The following is a 19,950-nucleotide window of genomic DNA, read 5'->3' on the forward strand; positions in this document are numbered from 1 at the left end:
TGCTTGGGTTTAGAAGAACAATGGGGAATAACTTGAAGAGGGATGTAAACATGTAGCGGTTTATTTAGCTAACTGATTAAGCTGTGCAATTGTTGTCAATACTTAAGAAGCACAACTTACTTTTAAACAAGTCTCCCTCTTAGACTACACGATTTGATCTGTCCTCTGACATTTTTATACTGCCAACTGAGGCATCACCTCTCGGGATAGTGTGCTGCTAGCTATCAAAGAAATGACAAATTTCCATAAAGGATTAAACTGTGTATATGGGCAAAGAGAGAGCAGGCTATACTAGCCGTTTTTCTTGTTGCTTTGGCCAAATACCTGGCACGCTAGAATTCAAGAAATGGGGTGGGGTTCTAAAGTGTGAAGGGATCCAGTCCACTACGGTGAGAAGGACATGGCATCAGATGGCTCCATAGTAGGAGAGATGTACTTCTGGGACTTCTCAGCTCATCACAGCACGATAAAAGAGAAAGAAGATAGCAGACAGGAAATGGAACTAGCCTAGGAAGCCATAAGACCCTCTCCAGATGACCTCCTTCCTCCAGTAAGGCCTCACTTTGAAAAGTTCCACAACCTTCCATATTGGCACTACCAGCTGGGTACATCACACTACATTCTTGACCTTCCAGGCTGCTGTAAACCTCCACACTGCAGTCAAAGGAAGTACATATTGCTCTCAAAGAATTTGCAGTGAGATCCATACATGCTTGTAAAGTAAGTATTGACTGGTTGTGCTAAATTTTAAATACCATGTTCTATCACATTGGGGTCCTGCAGTAGGATACTACACCCAAGGGAGCTAAAAGCAAAAAAAAAAAGTTTCTTTCTGAACTCTATTGCTAGAAGTCTAAAATCAGAGGGACAGCATGCCCAGATTCTCTTTGAGACTCAAGCTAAAATCCTTAGTTATTTTTCAGTATGTGGTGCCAACAGTACTAGGCATCTGTTGGTGTGAAATTGCATCAATTTAATCCCGGCCTGGCTATTATAAGACTGTCTGTCTCTGTCTTTTCTCCTCCATAGGTGTTTTGTTTTCCTTATTAGGACATTAATCATACTGGGTAGGCACTGCAAGATCAAAGAAAGGTACATTCTAGTATCACATCTTAACTACATCTTCAGAGTCCTTATTTCTTTTATTATTATTTTTATTTGTTATTATTATATTTTAAAACAATTTTATTTTACATACCAATACCATTTTCCTCTCTCTCCTGCCCTCCCACTTCCCCATATTCCTATCCCAGGCCCCATCCATTCCTCAGAGAGGGTGAGGCCTCCTATGGGGAGTCAACAAAGTCTGTCAACGTCACTTGAGGCAGGACCAAGGCCCCTCACCCCTGTATCTAGGCTGAGCAAGGAATTTCTCCATAGGAAATGGGCTCCAAAGAGCCAGTTCATGCACTAAGGATAAATCCTGGTTCCACTGCTAATGGTCCCACAAATGCCCAAACCATACAACTGTCACTCACATTCAGAGGGCCTAATTCACTTTTATGCAGGTTCCCCAGCTCAGTCTGGCCTCAGTGAGGTCCCACTAGCTTAGGTCAGCTGTTTCTGTGGATTTCTCCATCGTAATCTTGGCCCCTTTGCTTAGAATATTGCTCCTCCCTCTTTGTGGCTGGACTTAGGAGGTTGGCCCAGTGCTGAGCTATGGATCTCTACATCTGCTTCCATCCAGTTGCTGGATGAAGTTTCCATGATGACAAATAAAGAAGTCATCCATCTGATTACAGGGGAAGTGCATTTTAGGTACCTTCTCCACTACTGCTTAAATGCTTAGTGGGGATCATCTGGTGTGGGAGGTCCTTCTGTGTATTTGTGCTTTTGTTGGTTAAAGAATAAAGAAAACTGGCTTGGCCTATAGCATTGGAGGAGGAAGGCCAAGTCAGAGAGAAGCCATGGATCTTCCACCTGAGACAGACGCTGGGAACTTTACCTAGTGTGCCACTGCCATGAAGCGATACACAGGTTAATAGAAATGGGTTAAATTAAAATTTAAGAGCCAGCTGATAAGAAGTTAGAGCTAATAGGCCGAGCAGTGTTTCATATAATAGAGTTTCTGTGTGATTATTTTGGGTCTAAGCTAACCAGGTGGCTGGGAACAAACCAGTAGCTCCTTGCAACAATCATTCTTGTGAATTCCTGGAAATGAGTGGCTGTTTTCTCACTAACCCCATAATGATTGCTTTTTTCCAAGGTGTCTCTTTCCATGCTTTCTAATTCTGTACTTCCCCCATTTTGACCTTCCTGATCACCTCATGTTCTCTGCCTCCCAACACTCCCCCCTCTACTCTTCCCTCTACCCTATACTACCCTCTCCCCCTAACACTTTGTCACTTTACTAAAGAGATCATGTTTACTTTCTTTTCCAGAGGAATCCATGTATGGCTTTTTTAGGGTTCTCCTTGTTACATAGCTTCTCTGGGGTTGTGGACTATAGGTTGGTTATTTTTTGCTTCATAACTAATATCTACTTATGAGTGAGTACATACTGTCTTTGTCTTTCTGTCTGAGTTGCATCACTAGGGATGTTTTTTCTAGTTCTGTCATTTACCTGCAAATTCAAGACATCATTTTTTTTTTACCACTGTGGAGTACATTAAATTCTTCCATTGAGGGGCATCTAGGTTGTTTCCAGATTCTGACTATTACAAATTATGCTGTTATGAACACAGTTGAGCAAATGTCCTTGTAATATAATTGAACATTCTTTGGGCTTATGCCCAAGAGTGGAATTGCTAGGCCTTGATATAGATTAAGTCCCAGTTTTCTAAGAAAACACCATAGTGATTTCAAAAGTGGTTGTACAGGTTTACACTCCCACCAGCAGTGGAGAAGTGTTCCTCTTTCTCTGCCTTTTCCCCAACATAAGCTATCATTGGTATTTTTGAACTTAGTATTCTGACTGGTATAAGATGGTATCTAAGAGTCATTTTGATTTGCATCTCCCTGATGGTTAAGAATGTTGAGCAGTTCCTTAAGTGTCTTTTGGCCTTTTGAAGTTCCTCTGTTGAGAATTCTCTGTTTAGATCAGTGCCCCAGTTTTTAATTGGATTATTTGATATTGTGATATCTAGTTTCTTGAGTTCTTGGTATCTTTTGGAGATTAGTCCTCTGTCAGATGTGTGGTAAGTGAATATTTTTTTCCCATTGAGTAAGCTGCCATTTTGTCTTGTTGACTATACCCTTTGCTTCACAGACGCTTTGCAGTTTCAGGAGGCCCCATTTATTAATTGTCAATCTCATGTCTGTGTTACTGGTTTTACATTCAGAAAGTGATCTCCTGTGACAATGCATTCAAGACTACTTCCCACTTTCTCTTCTATGAGGTTCAGTGTGGCTGGATTTATGTTGAGGTCTTTGATTCATTTGGACTTGAGTTTTGTGGTTGGGGATAGTTTTGAATCTATTTGCATTCTTCAACTTGTCAACATCCAGCTATACCAGCACCATTTGTTGAAGATGCTTACGTTGCTCCATTGTACAATTTTAGCTTCTTTGTCAAAAATCAGTGTTCATAGGTACGTGGATTAATATCAAGGTCTTTGATTTAGTTCCGTCTGTCAACCTGTCTACTTTTATGCCAATACCAAGTTGTTTTCATTACTATAACTCTATACTAGAGCTTGAAGTCAGGGGTTTGGATGCTGCGAGAAGTTCCTTTATTGTACAGGACTGTTTTGGCTATCCTGGGTTTTTTGTTTTTCCATATAAAATCGAATATTGTTCTTTTGAGGTCTGTGAAGAATTGTGCTGGTATTCTGATGAGGACTCTGTTGAATCTGTAGATTGCTTTTAGCAAGATTGCCATTTTTACTATGTTGATCCTATATATCCAAGAGCATGAGAAATCTTCCAATTTTCTGATATCTTCTTCAATTTCTTTCTTTAAAGAGTTAAAGTTCTTGTCATACAGGTCTTTCACTTGTTTGATTAAAGTTACCCCAAGATATTTTATGTTGTTTTTGGCTACTGTGAAGGGTGATGTTTCTCTGATTTCTTTCTCAGCCCATTTATCATCTGTATACAGGAGAGCTACAGATTTTTTGAGTTAATCTTGTATTTTGCCACATTACTGAACATGTTTATCAGCTGCAAGAGTTCTCTGGTAGAATTTTTTGAGTCACTTATGTAAACGACCATATCATCTGCAAATGTTGCTTTTACAGCTACCTGAAATTAAAACTTCACATATCCTTTTCGAAAGACACAGTTTAAGCCACAAAACAAACTCATTTTCAACTAAACTATGTGCCTTGACCACCTAGCTCCATTTGTTGATGCAGAGGAGTCCTGCAACGATTTGACGTGAGGCCTTTGAAACTCACGCAGCTATTGATTTGAAATGGTGAGACTGGCCTTGACTTTTCTCTTTAGTATGCCATGTTGTCACAAAATTAAGAGCTAAAAGCTATTATGAAGATATTTCTAAATAGTATTAAGTGTTCAAGTAAATTACAAAAAATAAAATTATATGAAAATTGCATGACATAATTTTGACAGGGAGAGATCTGAAGATTGAAATTCCTACAGAAGAACAGACATTTTTATGCGTTATGGTAATTGAAAGATTTGGTTTTATTTTGACACCAAGACACATGTGTTTTCAACCCTTAACCTTTTAAGTTTCATTCCAGGCTTGTTTTCTGCATTCCACCAGTTATATACAGTACCCAATATTCCCACCTTTAAAAATAAGACACTTAAGATAATCAGTGAGAAAAAGCTCTTCCCAGACTCCGTTTTAATCATGATGATGTTATAACTTCTTATGTTATTTTTTTTATTTCTCATACAATCTCAGTCAGTCTGCTGATGATTTTTTTCACCAAATGCCTGAATAATTCTTAAATTCCAGGTAACCAGTTGTCATTTCTGCTTTCTAATTTACATAAAACAAAAATTTGAAACCATTTTTTAAAAGTGTGTGAAATCATAGTGTGTCCCCTGTATTTGTAATATTGGAAATCAGATGTTTGAAGTTGAAGATGTTTAAGGTATAAAGTCCATAACATTGAAGTGGTTATATTTTATAGATTTCATTCTTCAGTACCATTGAATGAAATACCTTTGAGAGGCTAGTATTCTTTTCTAGCTATTTGTAATAAAATGTTATTGATTGCTATGCTTTCAAATCCAATAACAGTGTTAATATAAATTTCTCAAAATGCTAAATATGTAATAGCCATATAGATCTCATTTGTAAAATTTATACTCTCTATAGATACAAATGGCCTTTCTGGTGCTATGCCAAATCTAGTCCCAGCTCTGATGGCATGATTGATTATATTTCAAGTCACGGTCATTAGGGCTTTCTAAACTGTGAGATACTAAATGGCTCACTTTACTATCATCATTATTTTGTGTGGGGACATGTGTGTGTGTGTGTGTGTGTGTGTGTGTGTGTGTGTGGTGGTAGGAGTTGCTTGCACGGCACAGTGTGTATGGGGAGGTCAGAGAGAACTGCATTTTACATGTTGTATTCAGGTTCTTTAGAACAGTGGTTCTCAACCTTCCTTTGTGCTGTGACCTTGTAGTACACCCTCATGTTGCTCTGACCTTCAAATATAAAATTGTGTTACTACTTCATAAGTATAGTATTGCTACTGCTATGAGTTGTAATGTTAATATCTGTATTTTCTGACAGTCTTAGATAACTCCTGTGAAATAGTCACTCAGCACCCCAAAGCATCATGACCTACAGGTTGAGAACCACTGCTCTAGAGGAACAGAACTGATGGAATAGGTACATAATTTCAAAGATGATTCATTAGATTGGATTCTACCATATGGTTCAGGTAGCCCATCATTGGCTGCTTTACACCTGATACGCTAAGACTTTACTACTTGCTTCGTTTGCAAAGCTACACATGTCAGCGTTGCAAACTTGGCACTGAAATTCTGGAGGATTCCTGGAGTACTTCTGGTCTCCAGTCCACAGCTGAAGCCTGAAGAAGATGTAGAAGATTGACTGTAGAATCAGTGAAGGGATGTAGTAGCCAGGATAGATGAACTCATCAGAAAGTGTGGAGACAAGCAGACAAAAACAAAATTTCCTTCTCCCAGGTCCTTTTATTTGAACTGCCACTGAAAGTTGCTGCCTAGATTTTGTGAGGGTGTTCATCTTCCACTCCTGATAGTCTCATCAAAGACGTCCCTATAGGAGTGACCAGCATCTGTCATCTCAGTTGGGTCTATGGGATCCACTGAGACAATGTGTCAGTCCAAAAGGTCCGTTTTTGAGGAACTCTCTGATGGAATTTTATTACAACAGCCCTAGAGAACTCATCTAGCAACCTATAAGCAGCTAAATATAATCTGTACACTGTAGTCACATATATGCGCATGTATGTACACATGCATGATTGAATAAATGAGATGAAACAGTAACTAAGGTACTTTCACATATAACACACATAAAGAAATGTAACAAAATTACTTTGTGGAAATACTTTTGTTTTATGACTTAAAACATTAAGTTTAAAGCTATTGATTCAAACTACGAAACAAAATCCTACCGATAAATATGATGAAATTATATGTAGAAAATATCCAAAAACAACTAGACACATAAATTCTAGGGCTTGGTTAGATTTCCTATGGCCCTTGTATGCATAAACACATTATTACTCATTTTTACTATGACTATATATTAGCAAAGACTTCAAATGGGAACTCTCTGGCTTATGGTCCTTTGAGCACTCATAATTGCCTATAAATCCATGTTACACGGTTTCTGTGTTTATTACCATACGAATCCATTTGATATAAGCGATGCCAGTGCAGTGTGTGCTTGCCTGAATATACATGCACAGACAGGCAGCTGCTTGGGATTAAAAAGCCTGATTTCTCACAAGAAATATGTTAACAGTGTGGATGCTGGAACAGATTGTAGTCACACCATCTATGTAGGCCACAAGTCACAGGGCCATATGCTGCGATGTTTAGAAATCCAATTTATTGCCAGCACACATCACCATACTTAGAATATATGACCATTGTTTTATTCACTTCTCCCTTAGAATGTCTCATTGGATTTTCACGGAATGGAGGAATTGGGGCTTGTGTTTAGGGAAGGACAAAATTTAATAATGACTTATTTGGAGCAGTTGGGGTTGATGAACATTTTTTTTCATCTCTACATACATTCTTTATCATTCTCGTTGCTGTGACCTGATACTTGATAAGAAGCATCTACAGGGTAGAAGAATTTGGTGTGACTCAGTGTGTAAGGCAGATAACATATCTGGCATTGATGTCATGACAGGAGTGGCTCACATGTGAGTCCGCCAGAGCTTCATCACATCAGGGTGGATCAAGAAACTGAGAAGAGAATGCTGCTACTCAGCTTTCTCTTTTTACACCTTTTGGTTAAGCCCAGTATCCAGGGCTAGCCTTCCCTTCTCAGTTAATCTTCTCAGAAATGACACATCTTCACAGATGTTGCCAGACCTGTATCTCTTAGGTGACTCTAAACACCTGATCAGCTTGATAAAGAAGATTAATTATCATGCCATCTTTTCTCAATAGTGTGCATTTTTAGTTTTTCATATATATATATATATATATATATACATAATTCAGTGTAAATAACTATAACTATCACACACATGTTGGTAGGAATACAATCTTATAAAATGGAATAGATAATACTTTCAATGCATATACATGTTGCCATCACTTTTTACAAATTTAGACACCATTATTTTAACACAGTTTGGAAGATAACTTACTTAATGAAGTTTATATAGAGGGAAGGAATGTTAACCAAATTGAAAGTATGAAAATGCATTCATTTACTATGTTTAAGCCAGTCATTTCTATTAACGTTATGAGGCAGAAAAATGCATGCATACATATAAATGTTCCTGAACTATGTATTAAAATATGTCTAAAAGACAATTTTTCACTTTTTTCATTTTATTTGTAATTATTGGATCCACATTATTTCTGTTAATGAATACTGTTCCACTCTAACATACTGAAGAATGTGACTGTCCACACCTAGTGCTCCTTAGATTTCATGTGCCACGTTGCACAATTACATACAGGACGTGACTGCCAGGGAAACCAGGGAGAGAACAAAGAGAGAGGTGTCACTAGTTTTGACCTGGGAGTTTTCTGCAGATTATCAAGGATGTTTCAAGGAAAAATATTTTTTCTAAACAATAACTAGAAAAACTGGAGCATAAAAATTATAAAAAAGAAAGAATACCTGATTACCACGGTATTCTGTTTGGTTTTCTTAAAGAACCAACAACCTGGTGCTTTATATCATGTGGGGGAAAATGTGAAAAATGATCAAGTCCTGCATTTCCACAGCTCTGATGACTTATACTAATATATGCCTTCATCTAAATACAGATTTCTATTTAAAATTCCACATGCAGGGGTATTATGAATTCCACTCTAATGGATTCCAAATAATTGCCCTTTAGAAATGATGAATAGCTGTTTAAACCTACTGATAAGAACACGCTGCTCCTTGCCAAACAATAGACCTTCCATATTTGCTGTGTCATATGTGCCTGGAACTAGTTTATTAATTTTTTATTGATATGCAAACCTGAAGTGATGACAAATGGGAAAAGACCCTTCCCAGAAAGCCCCCGACATATCCCTAGCAGAAAGCTGCTGCTTCTGTGTGTGGCAAAGAGCAATAGTGATAGCATGTCTGAGAGAAGGCCAGGCCCAAGATTCTTCTCATCTTTTTATTTACTTATTTTTGTGCGTGCAGTTCAAACTGAAATGTGTCTAAGCTGGTCACAATGAAGAACTGTTTCCAAATCATGAAGGTGACGCTGCTTTGGTGTCTTCTGCTGCCTGTCACGCCATAATCTCACAGATTTTACTGAGACGTATCCTTTAAAATGCAGCAAAAATATTTAAATTAAATAAATATCACTTATCTTGTTTATGTAGCATTGCTGGGGGGGCGTTGACTTTGTTTTGGTATTATATTCTTTATAGATTGAATGTTTTTTTATACTAGTCAAAAATAGTGTTCTGTCAGTCATGGCTAAAAGAGATAAAATAAAAGTTCCCTTATGTGGAAGTAATTCAAAATTCATTTTTGGACTGTTAACATTTTCTGCAGAAGTAAGCAGTTTTACTTCATAGTTTAATTATTACGTCATTGGGGTGTGGTCAGTTAAAAAACACTTATTTGTGTAGGGGAAACTAAGTTATGACAAACAATAACAGGGAAAAAACAAATTAACTGTTATTCATTCTATTGAAAGAGTATCCCTTTATCACAGTCAATTTTAAGCCTTTACCTTTCAAAAAAAGGAAGGAAGAAAGAAAAGAAAAGAAAGAAAGAAAAAAACGAAGAAAATGAAATCTATGGGAAAAATTACCTGTGCTCATCACAAAGTAGAAAAACAGTCTTCTACTGGAATTGAAATGTGGTTCAGAATATATGAGATCTTTTGCTCCCTCTGGGGTGATTTATAAAGTCATTATGCTCAGGGTAATATTTTATATTTAGAACAGTCCATGTATGCTATATGTACATTTATATATGGAATGCTCTGCTTATGCAGATAAACACATATAAATCAGGAAAACTACAGGGAAATGAAGATTTCCAACCTAGTCCCAGCACACCCTCCAGAAAAATATACATTGCACATTAAAAACACATTTCCCACCTCATCTCTGTCATCAATATTAATAAGATTCGAGCTCCATTCGAGAGAAAAAAATGCTGCTGGGGGAAGAAGAGAGAGGAGGCGTGGAAGCCAAGCTGGCACCATTGTTGATAACCAAGTAGCACTGTTGCTATTGCCACCAAGTCTCAACTAAGAGTAAAAATAAAGCAGAGAAAACAGTTTTATACAATATAACTACTAAAATTACAGTGTAATGAGTAAAGACTGCTTTTAATTTCTCCTATTATTTGTATATAAATCTGGGGGTGGGTGTTATTTGAAGGTCATCTTCTTAATAGTAATGCTGCCTTTTATCTCCAGGACCTTTCTGTCATCCTTTGGGTCTGTCGTTCTTCCTCTACCCATGGGTACCCACAGAAGAAAGGCCCCTCTGTTTGCATGCTTGCCTGCTCACTGCATTTTTTTGCTGCATTCAGCTGACCTTTCAGGTCTCTTGACTGTTGCTATACAAGTTAGCTTTTGTACTCTGATGACAGGTTTGCTGCAGTCAGACGGTTCCTGAAAAGACAATCCATTGGCATAAACAATGCCATCCTAGGATGTCTACTGGGAACACAATCCAAATTCACTCAAGCAAATCCTCCTCATCAACTCTTATTATTTTTTTCCAGCTACCACCTCCTAAAGTTACCATCTGTATGCTAAAATGTGGCTGAGAATTTGAAGGATTCCTCCTCTCCTTTTTCTGTGTGCCCAGCTTTCTCAGACAATCCAAAAATATATTTATTTTTCCAGCTAGTCTGAATTAAACCCACAAATAGAATGTGGTATATACAATGAGGACCACACTGGATGCTAAATGCTGGTAGGGTCAGCTCCACATCAGCTGGCCAGCATCTTACCAGCTCTCTTCACAGCCTCATCGGAATGCATATTCTAGGCAGGAACTTTCCATCCACAGTACCAAAAGAATTGAGAAACACAAAAGGTGAGGTTCACCTCAGTAACTTCAAGTCCTTACCTTAGTTTTCCACATTACTAAACTAGTCACATTGATGGCAAAGCATGAGGCGTTTCTAAGCGTCTTGAAGCAAATCCAGTCTCAAAAGGGTCCTTTGCAGAAGTACTTAGAATTTTTCAGGTCGTAAAGATGCGGAGATTATAAACATGTGCTTTGCTAAGCAAAAGGCACCTCCTCGCTTATCTAAAATCATGGATGTAATTTTGTTTCAATCTTTTTTACTTCATGGAGACAATAAATATTATGATCTACTGGGTACCGAGAAATAGCAGAAATTCTACCAACATCATATTACCTCCTGTTTCCTTTATCTAGCACAAACAAAACAATTCAATATTTTATTAGCCTGCTGGAATTTCCAGTCTTAGCACTGTCTCCCCCTAAAAATATCATGTGATTCCTATAAATATGACTTTCCATAAAAAGTATAAGACTTCTTAGAGAAATAATGAATGTCTTACCTGTGGTAGTAAAGAGTAGAATGTGACAATTAACGAGAAAGAAGATACTTCTTTTTTATTTAACTAATTAAATAATTAATTTGAGACATGGCCTTACAATGTAGTTTAGGTTGGCTCTGAACTTTCAGAAATCCCACCTCAGAAACATTAGTGCTGAAATTACAGGCATGTGTCACAAGAATGCTGTATTCCACATTCTTTACATATACATGGTTTGTTGATTTTTAATAAAATATGTATATTTTACACTTGATTTTTTAAATAAAAGACTAAAGTGATACATTAATGAATATTTGCTTTAAACCAAACTTTTGGAAAAAGTCTTCTGGGCTAAGGAGATCGTTCAGTTGGTCAAGTATCTGTTTTACATGCATGAAAAACAGGGTTCAAGTCCTCAGCATGCATATAACAACCTAACACTGTAACCAACATCTGTAATCTCAGTACTGGGGAAACTGGTGAGAGACAGGAAGGTTCCCAGGGTCACTGGCCAACTGCTTAAGTCAACACTCATTGAACTTCAGGACCACAGAGAGATCCTGTCTCAAAAACAGGATAAACAGTAACCAGGAACAGACACTGACTTCTCTCCTGCCCCCTCCCATGCACATACACACATATCCACATGCCCTCACACTATACACTATGCTCTGGACTCTCCTGCATCTAGAGCAAATGTTCTCATTCAAGTGGAAGGGGAAGGAAGAGAAAGAACTCCTCTGCCCTGCCAACCAGTTAATGTGTGGCACCTGAGGGATACGAACTAGGATTACTGGCAAAAAGACACGGTAGAGTCCTTTTGTGATGGTTCATTGCCAGTCAGTCAAGGAGTGTGAGAGGACTGGGGCCTAAAGCTTGTTCTGAGCTCTTTTCCCTAAGCAGCCAGTCAGTCAGTCAGTCAGTCAGTCAGTCTGTCAGTCAGACTTGCTTCTTTGTGTGGAATTGTGCTCCACCTCAATTCTGGCCATTTCTCCTTTCTCACCTAACCTCAGCTTTTTAATGGACTTAGTGATTATGGCTTCCACCACGGTTTCTCTCCCTTCAACGAGAACTAATAACCACATGAATCTGGCTCAAGGTGTCAGGGAACTTTGAGGAGGAGAAAAGACTTCATGAAAAAAGAGATCCCTGCGATAAAAGCACCAAAAATCAAAATCCACCATGTGTGCTGGTCCCAAGGAGAAAGCCTTCAGTCCCATCACACAATATGTGAAAGGTTCAAGCAGAAATGAAAAGCTAATGGGTACTTGTGAATGAATATTTTGCGCCATGTTCATTTCGTTTTAACCTGCTGCTTCAACTCACTCTATGTGTGAACCGAGTTATGCTCCAACCTCCTTGTCTGGTTAAGTGTTGGAAGAGCACAGATAGAGAAAAACTGCCAGGGTCACCAGCTTTACAATTTTTCATGACTGGGTATTCCAGGATTCAGAGCAAGTGCCCCTACCTTGTGACATTAAAGCATTCCCCGTGAACTATCTGTCTTTCTCAGCCACAAGGCAAAGCCTCTGCCTCCGAAGTCCTCTATTACCATGTTATCAAAAACCTCTGTCAAATGCATTGGCCATCTCATCAATTTTCTTGGTATTCCGTGATTGGTTTCACCATGCTCGATCCCTCAAGCAATGAGGCTGTCTTCTTTTCAGTCCTCCATCACCATAAAGTAAGCTCAACATCTCATGGGGTTTTTTAACAATATGCCTCTCACTTAAACATGCTGTTTCAAGTGTTATGTGAGCTGACAAGCTAGCATCCTTTCAATAGAAACCAAGCCAACAAACTGAGCAATGCCCTTGAGGCTCCACAGACTTCAAGATTTCTTTGAGATTCTTGCCTGTGGGATTGATGGTTTTTTTCCCAGTGGAGTTACTGAGGAAATTCTTGAATATAAGCTTCATTGTTCCACCTCCAACACAACCACAGCTTACAACCAATCCCTAACAGATGACAGTTATCCATAACTCTGAAAAAACAAAATCTGTTGAAAGAGGGGGCGTCATTTTCTTGGAATTGCTTCCTGCTGTCTAGGAGACAATGATATCTCTGTGGCTTTCTGTAAAAAAATAAAATAAAATAAAACAATTGTTAAGTCTCATCAGGACTGGCTGTAACATTTGTAGCCAGTTACAGAGTAATGGACAAAGCTGATGTTTTGGCGAGAGATGTAGGATGGTGGAACATCTCAGCTAGCCACCTTGGCATTGCCTTTGGTTGTATGTAGTTCAAAGCCGATCTTTCAGTGGTGTTTATTGGCTGGATGACATCATTTTGAGTCAGGCAGAATCATTGTTGTGGGGTTCCATCTTCCTTCTGGGAACTTCAGAGATTGCTGTTAGGAAATTTTATTGTTCACTGTGGGAAATATGAGCATTATTAATGTCAAAACAGAAAGATTACGTTTTAAGATAAATATTTATCCAAAGAAAGGTACTAAAGAGTCAAAAATGGATTTGAGGAGAAATGGAATTTGGGGGAGGAAACAATTTTGTCAAAAGTTGGTAGATTTTTTTATTTTCTTCTGTCCCACATCATGTGGCTCTTTTTGGTTTTGTTCTTTTTATTGATTTTTAATGAGCTCTACATTTTTCTCTGATCCCCTTCCTATCTCTCCCTTCCCATTCAACCTTCTCCCAAGGTCCCCAGGCTCCTAATTTACTCAGGAGATTGTTGGGAGCCACCTGGAGGCACAGGTGGTCCTGCAGTTTGGAGGTAGCCATGTGGGGCTGAGCACCCTTGCCTGCACCCTTGCTTGCACATGCTCAGAACAGCAGAATGGCATTATCCAATCAGGACAGCGTTCAAGCCTCTCCACCGTTTAAAAGCAGCTGCCTCGGGGCCCAACGCTCTCTCTCTAAGCTTTCTCTCGTCCCTGCTCTATCTTCCCTTCCCCCAATTTTCCTCAAGGGAATGCTCCGAATAAAGATGTGACCAGAGAAGGAATTCTCGTTTTTGGTGGCGTTCATTCCTGCTGGCCAGGATGCGCCCCGCAACTGGTGCTCGGAACCCCGGGACGCTGAGGGACCCTGACAACTATGCCGAGGGACCCTGAGAAGGAAGTGCCCAGCAACGTGCTGAAAGTCCGGGAGAAAAAGCTGAAATCAGACACCAGGACACAGAGAGCCGTGAATTTCAGAACTCTGAACACGTGGAGCGGTGAGTGACGTCAGTTAAATCCTCAGAAAGGGGAGGAAAAAGGATTTCAAAGTATAGGCCTAAAAAGAAAAGAAAATACAAAAAAAAATCAAAGTTAAGGTATCTGAAAGAAGGTACAGAAAGCAACGGGGAAGAAAAATCCCTTAAGTTCAGTGCAGGAGGAGTGTGAACAGCAGCAAAAAAGGCGAGGTAACTAAGGCGGAACTATGAGGACGATGGGGTACAGGAGACCGCGGCTTCCGCTCCCTCTCCGTCCACCTGCGTACTCGCTGATAAGAGACTCGGAGGCAACAGTCTCGTAGGGAGGCGAGTTGATCGTGTTCTAAGACTGCCTTCCCTATTCTTAAAGAGCCACACAGCTTTTGGAGGTGATTTTCGCCTAATTTTGTTAAGAGAGCTCAGTCTCTGGCTCTCATGTACAGAAGACTTTAATCTTGATTGAGGAAGTAGCCGGCAGTGGTGGCGCACGCCTTTAATCCCAGCACTCGGGAGGCAGAGGCGGAAGCTGCGTGGCAGCGCTGCTAAAGACCTAAAGACGGAGAGGGGCCAAACTCTAAACCGCGTTTCCATAGCAACATGGGCGGGCGGAGGAAGCTCACCGGCGGGGCCACGTACTAAGTGCTCGTCACTCCCCGGCCCCTGGGAAGGTCTGAGACTGGGGCCCCGCGGCCCTAACCGGGCCCTCCACGGGTGGGCGGATGCCCCCCCTCGCCGGAGACTCACGGCTGGCGGTGCGAGTTCATTGCCTGAGGTGAGGCAGGGTGCACAGTTCGGCGAGCCCGCGCACAGCCCGGGGCGGGGCCATGCCTTTGGGCCATGCGGAGCGCGCCACAATGGGCCTCAGGGGCGGGGCAACTGCCGCTGTCTGCTGCTGCCACCACCGCTCACAACCACAGCCGCCAAGAATTCAGTCAGATAAAAACATTTGTCGCCAAAAATTTAGTCAGATAAAAACATTTATCCCCCAAAAATTCACAATGTCCCTTTGTCAGCAGGAAGTAGTCAGATCGAATGCCGACGTCCATTTTCCCTCATAAACTTCAGGCAGAACTGGTCGTGATTATCATAATAAAGGCGCGTCAACCTGGTTACCGTATCCTAGGTAACAAAGGCGGACCTTTTGCCTGAGGCAACGGGTGGAATAAAACAATGCTACCTAGAGGTTTTTTCACTTGAATGCAGGGGGCTGGAGAGATGGCTCAGAGGTTAAGAACATTGCCTGCTCTTCCAAAGGTCATGAGTTCAATTCCCAGTGACAACGTTTTGGGGTTAAACAATAGAGGGGGACTACCAGTGACAGCTTCCCCCAGAGAAAGGATTTCTCTTGCATTCTTTACACTTAATTTTTAATTCAAAATTTTGCTGGTACAGGCAAACAAGATTTGCTCTTTGAAACGGAGACATGCAAGTCTCTAAGTTCAAAACCAGCCTACTTCCAGTACTGATTGTGCTGAATTTTTACACTGAGAGTTTTTAATACTCTTAAATGTCAATTTGGGAGGAGAGTTTTGTTTATGTTTTTCTAGGAATGCTGACATACATCTGGATGCCAGCAAGACTGACAAGAGAAATAAAGAAGAGAGATGACCCAGTGGATGCTGAGTGTCCTGCTGTGGAAGATTCATGTGGAGGCAGCAGAGATGACCTTCTGGGCGGTGCCAAGAGCAGCTGTTTCACACCATCGACTTGAGCAACACCTTGTGCAACCTCTTATCTCTTAACAATTTTCTGACTGACTCTATTTTGCCTTTTCCTTCCTTAGGAATGGGTGGGAGCAGAGATATCCTTGGCATGCTGTGTCTAGGTGGAAGTGCTGTATGTCTTTGATTGGTGTGCTACCTGCTAGCCCAAGTGAGGAGGGACAAGGTCCTTGTGGCACTGGCCTTGGCAGCCTTGGTATGTGTATCCTCACCCCAAGTTTGACTCTCAGCTTCAAAAGAGCTCATAGGCAATTAGCCATGCATAGCCTTAGTACCCTCTAGGGAGCAGATAATCTCAAGGTATAGAGGAAGGTATGCATAGGCGGAGGGTGTGCAGACACAGCCCTAGCACTCCCAGGGAAGTAATTGTCCCATTGCACGAGAAGGGTGTGTCTTGCTTTTCTTTTCTTTAATCGGTCCACACATCATGAGGTGGGGACCAGATTGGAAAATAGTTTTGCCTTATTGCTCTTATTAACAAGAGAAGAGGGAGATGTTGGGAGCCACCTGGAGGCACAGGTGGTCCTGCAGTTTGGAGGTAGCCATGTGGGGCTGAGCACCCTTGCCTGCACCCTTGCTTGCACATGCTCAGAACAGCAGAATGGCATTAACCAATCAGGACAGCGTTCAAGCCTCTCCACCGTTTAAATGCAGCTGCCTCGGGGCCCAACGCTCTCTCTCTAAGCTTTCTCTCGTCCCTGCTCTATCTTCCCTTCCCCCAATTTTCCTCAAGGGAATGCTCCGAATAAAGATGTGACCAGAGAAGGAATTCTCGTTTTTGGTGGCGTTCATTCCTGCTGGCCAGGATGCGTCCCGCAGGAGATCTTGTCATTTTCTACTTCCCATGTAGATTAAACCTATGTATGTCTCTCTTACTGTCCTCATTGTTGTCTAGGTTCTCTGGGATTGTGATTTGTGGGCTGGTTTTCTTTGCTTTATGTTTAAAAACCACTTGTGAGTGAATATATGTGATAATTGTCTTTCTGGGTCTGAGTTACTCACTCAAAATGATGTTTTCTAGCTCCATCCATTTGCCTGCAAAATTCTAGATGTTGTTATTGTTTTCTGCTGTGTAGTACTCCATTGTGTAAATGTGCCACATTTCTTTATCAATGGTCGAGGGGCATTTAGGTTGTTTCCATGTTCTGACTATGACAAACAATGCTGCTATGAACATAGTTGAGCATGTGTCCTTGTGACATGATTGAGCATCCTTTGAATATATACCCCAAAATGGTATTAATGGGTCTTAAGGAAGGTTGTTTCAGCCTCCCTGGAGGAAACTTGGAAGCCATAGCATTTTTCTTGCTTGCATTGTGTGAGGTTTTTTTTTCCCCTTTGTGTTAATCATTACTAACTAATGAGTTAAATTTGGATGTAATCAACATAAATAGAAATGATATTATATCTCCCCAGCTATAGAACCAAGCACTCCATTTTTTGACAGAGACGAGAAACATCCGACCACCCATCCATCAACCCAAGGAGACATCTTGGGTCAAAGAGATGTAGGGAGCAACTAGTCAGTAATAGTGTGTCGATTTACAAAGTTGTACCATGAACCCTTCCTCCTGAAGGAAGATTTCTTGGTTTGGATCTTAGAATCTTCTGTGTGTGTATCAAACACTATCATTTTTCTAGTCTATCATCCCTACCAAGTTACTGTGAACTTGTCACTTTCTCTGAAACATATGGCAAGGACTCTATCCAACCATGTAAAGATTTCCGTTTGTCTCTGTGTCCCTCTCTGGACTTTCTTGATCACTTCATTTTCACCTAGGTGGTGCTATACGTAGGCACATAGGGGACAGACTAGATCAATCCATTCAAAGAACAGGGACTAAAATATGTCCTTGAACAAACTCAGAATCCTTGAGACTGATAACTACCAAGAATGCCACTATCAAGTCTATCAACCTGTGCTCAATGAATTTTCAAAGAGAAATCCTCAATTTCTTAGAGAAAATTCAGATTCTACTGAGAGACAGAACAAATATATACTTTTTCATCCCTAAGTGAGAATGAGTGTTCTTAGGTTTGTACATTTCATGTAGAAAACCAAAATAAATTTGCCTCTTTCCCCAAAGTTAAATTATGAATCATCCATATAAGAGGCAGTACACAATCTGAAGTTTCAAGACTTGAGTTATACTGATCAACTCTCTGATTATACCCTAGAAAAAGACAATGCTAGCTTCAATTTATGGCCAGGATTTTTAAAGACTTGTAGTGAAGGTGGATTCTAGGCTATCATGAGCATACCCTACTTATTATACCTTGATTGTTGCTGTGAGTCTAGAGTCAAAACAGAAATGGAAAGATAAAATGAACTGATCAGAATTCCAAAGGCAGATTCTAAGGTCCCCTATGATTTAGTTGTTGAATTGGGTAGAGAAATAAGGCAGGGAACTCTGACCAACACTGATGTTGAACCAATTTCATAGTTTTGTTCAGAGTCCTATTGATAGCTCTAATTCAATGCTAGACCAAATGAACAGATTTGGAGCCACTCTTTGGTGTTCAGACTACTCAGCAGCTGACTTCAGAAGAATATTGATGTTAATGCTTGCTAGAAGACTAAACTGTCAAAGGATGAGAGGTAAAGATGGGACAAAGATGAAAAGAACCCCTGAAAGTATGTGTTAATATGTTGTTTAACATGAAGAAATGCTGCTTGGCATGAAGTTTGTCTTTTATATATGTATCTATAAACAGATGATTGGATAGCAGAAGCCAGTGTTCATAAAAATGAGCTAAAATCTGCAAATAAATGTCAGATTCTTAAATAAGCATGTGAATGCTTGTCATGAAGCTCTGTTTTTAATGTATCATGTATTTGGTTTGAAATAGTTTTCTGAATTTTTATTACACACACACTTACATATGTTCTTAATTTGGGTACATTATTTTATTCCAAATACATTTTAATAAATAACTATTAACACTTGACTACAGCATATCTTTTATTGCATGAAATTCTATGCAGGAGGCAAGAAGTCTACCTTTATATCACAGATGAGACAAGTCAGGTGAGCTAATAATCTCTCCTGACACTGAACATGGTTCTGGACATCTTTAGAAATGTCAAAGAGAATAGAAAATACTCAGGCCTGTTGAATAGTTGTTTTTGACTTTGAAAATATGCCCCATTACCTCCAGTATGTGCAGGTCATTCATATGCTTGAGTTTAGCATCGTTATGGACTGGGTGTTTCACTTTTCACAATGACCAAAGCCATACCATGCTGGAGTCTAGTAAAAGAACTACTGAAGCCCAAACACCCAGAACATTTTTTTCAACTATAATTGCTTTAACTGAAGAATATTTCTAAAATTCTATTTAAAGTAATGATCACTTTTTTCCTCCTTCATGATAGATAATTCTTTATTGGAAGTAGGTTTTAAGGCTAAGTAGCTATTACTATTTTTACTGGATCAAAATCTTTAATATGACTGAAAGGAATTAATAATAAAAAAGGTAAGATGTTCACAGTGGTGGTTTTGAAAGGAGGTCAGGATAATGAGCCTGTCCTCAGAGAGGAAAGAGCATGCACAGACTTGTAGTTTAATTACCTCAACATGCTCGCCTATTGCCACTTTGAAAAAAAAAAATCATTCCTCAAGTGCTAATACAGTTCTTCTGTGGTTATTAAGATGGAGGCTGTAGGGTTTTACATAAACTCTCTTCTCAGGAAACTCTACATAAGAATTACTACTTCAGCGGTGTGTTTTATATCCGAGGCAGTGCGGTATATCCTCCGTAAGCATTGGATCTATTTATTAGGGCTTTTTTTCTCACGATGACAAAACACTCATGAGAAGCAGTGTAAAGGAGAGGCTTTGGTTCTCAGTTTCAGAAGAAACAGTCCATGATGTCAGAGAAGTCTTGGTTACAAAAGTGGCTTAGTCTGTGGTGGGTGGAGCTTGTGGCAACAGCTTCTGAAATCTCCACAAAAAGCAAACAGTAATCAGCGAGTTCTAGAACTGAATTAG

General features: G+C 39.9%; 1 long non-coding RNA gene and 1 pseudogene across 1 annotated transcript; both read left to right on the forward strand.

The window, feature by feature from the left end:
* The first annotated feature begins 14,841 nt into the window (after positions 1-14,841).
* LOC148119855 (Nuclear RNase P) lies at positions 14,842-15,038 on the forward strand (annotated as a pseudogene).
* Positions 15,039-15,321: 283 nt separating this feature from the next.
* LOC148119856 (uncharacterized) lies at positions 15,322-16,727 on the forward strand. The gene is made up of 2 exons (XR_015734934.1): positions 15,322-16,062; positions 16,391-16,727. It is a non-coding gene; the product is annotated as an uncharacterized LOC148119856 (long non-coding RNA).
* Positions 16,728-19,950: the final 3,223 nt, after the last annotated feature.

The sequence above is a fragment of the Myodes glareolus genome, chromosome 14, assembly GCF_982192425.1.
Source record: "Myodes glareolus chromosome 14, mMyoGla1.1, whole genome shotgun sequence".
Lineage (NCBI taxonomy): Eukaryota > Metazoa > Chordata > Mammalia > Rodentia > Cricetidae > Myodes > Myodes glareolus.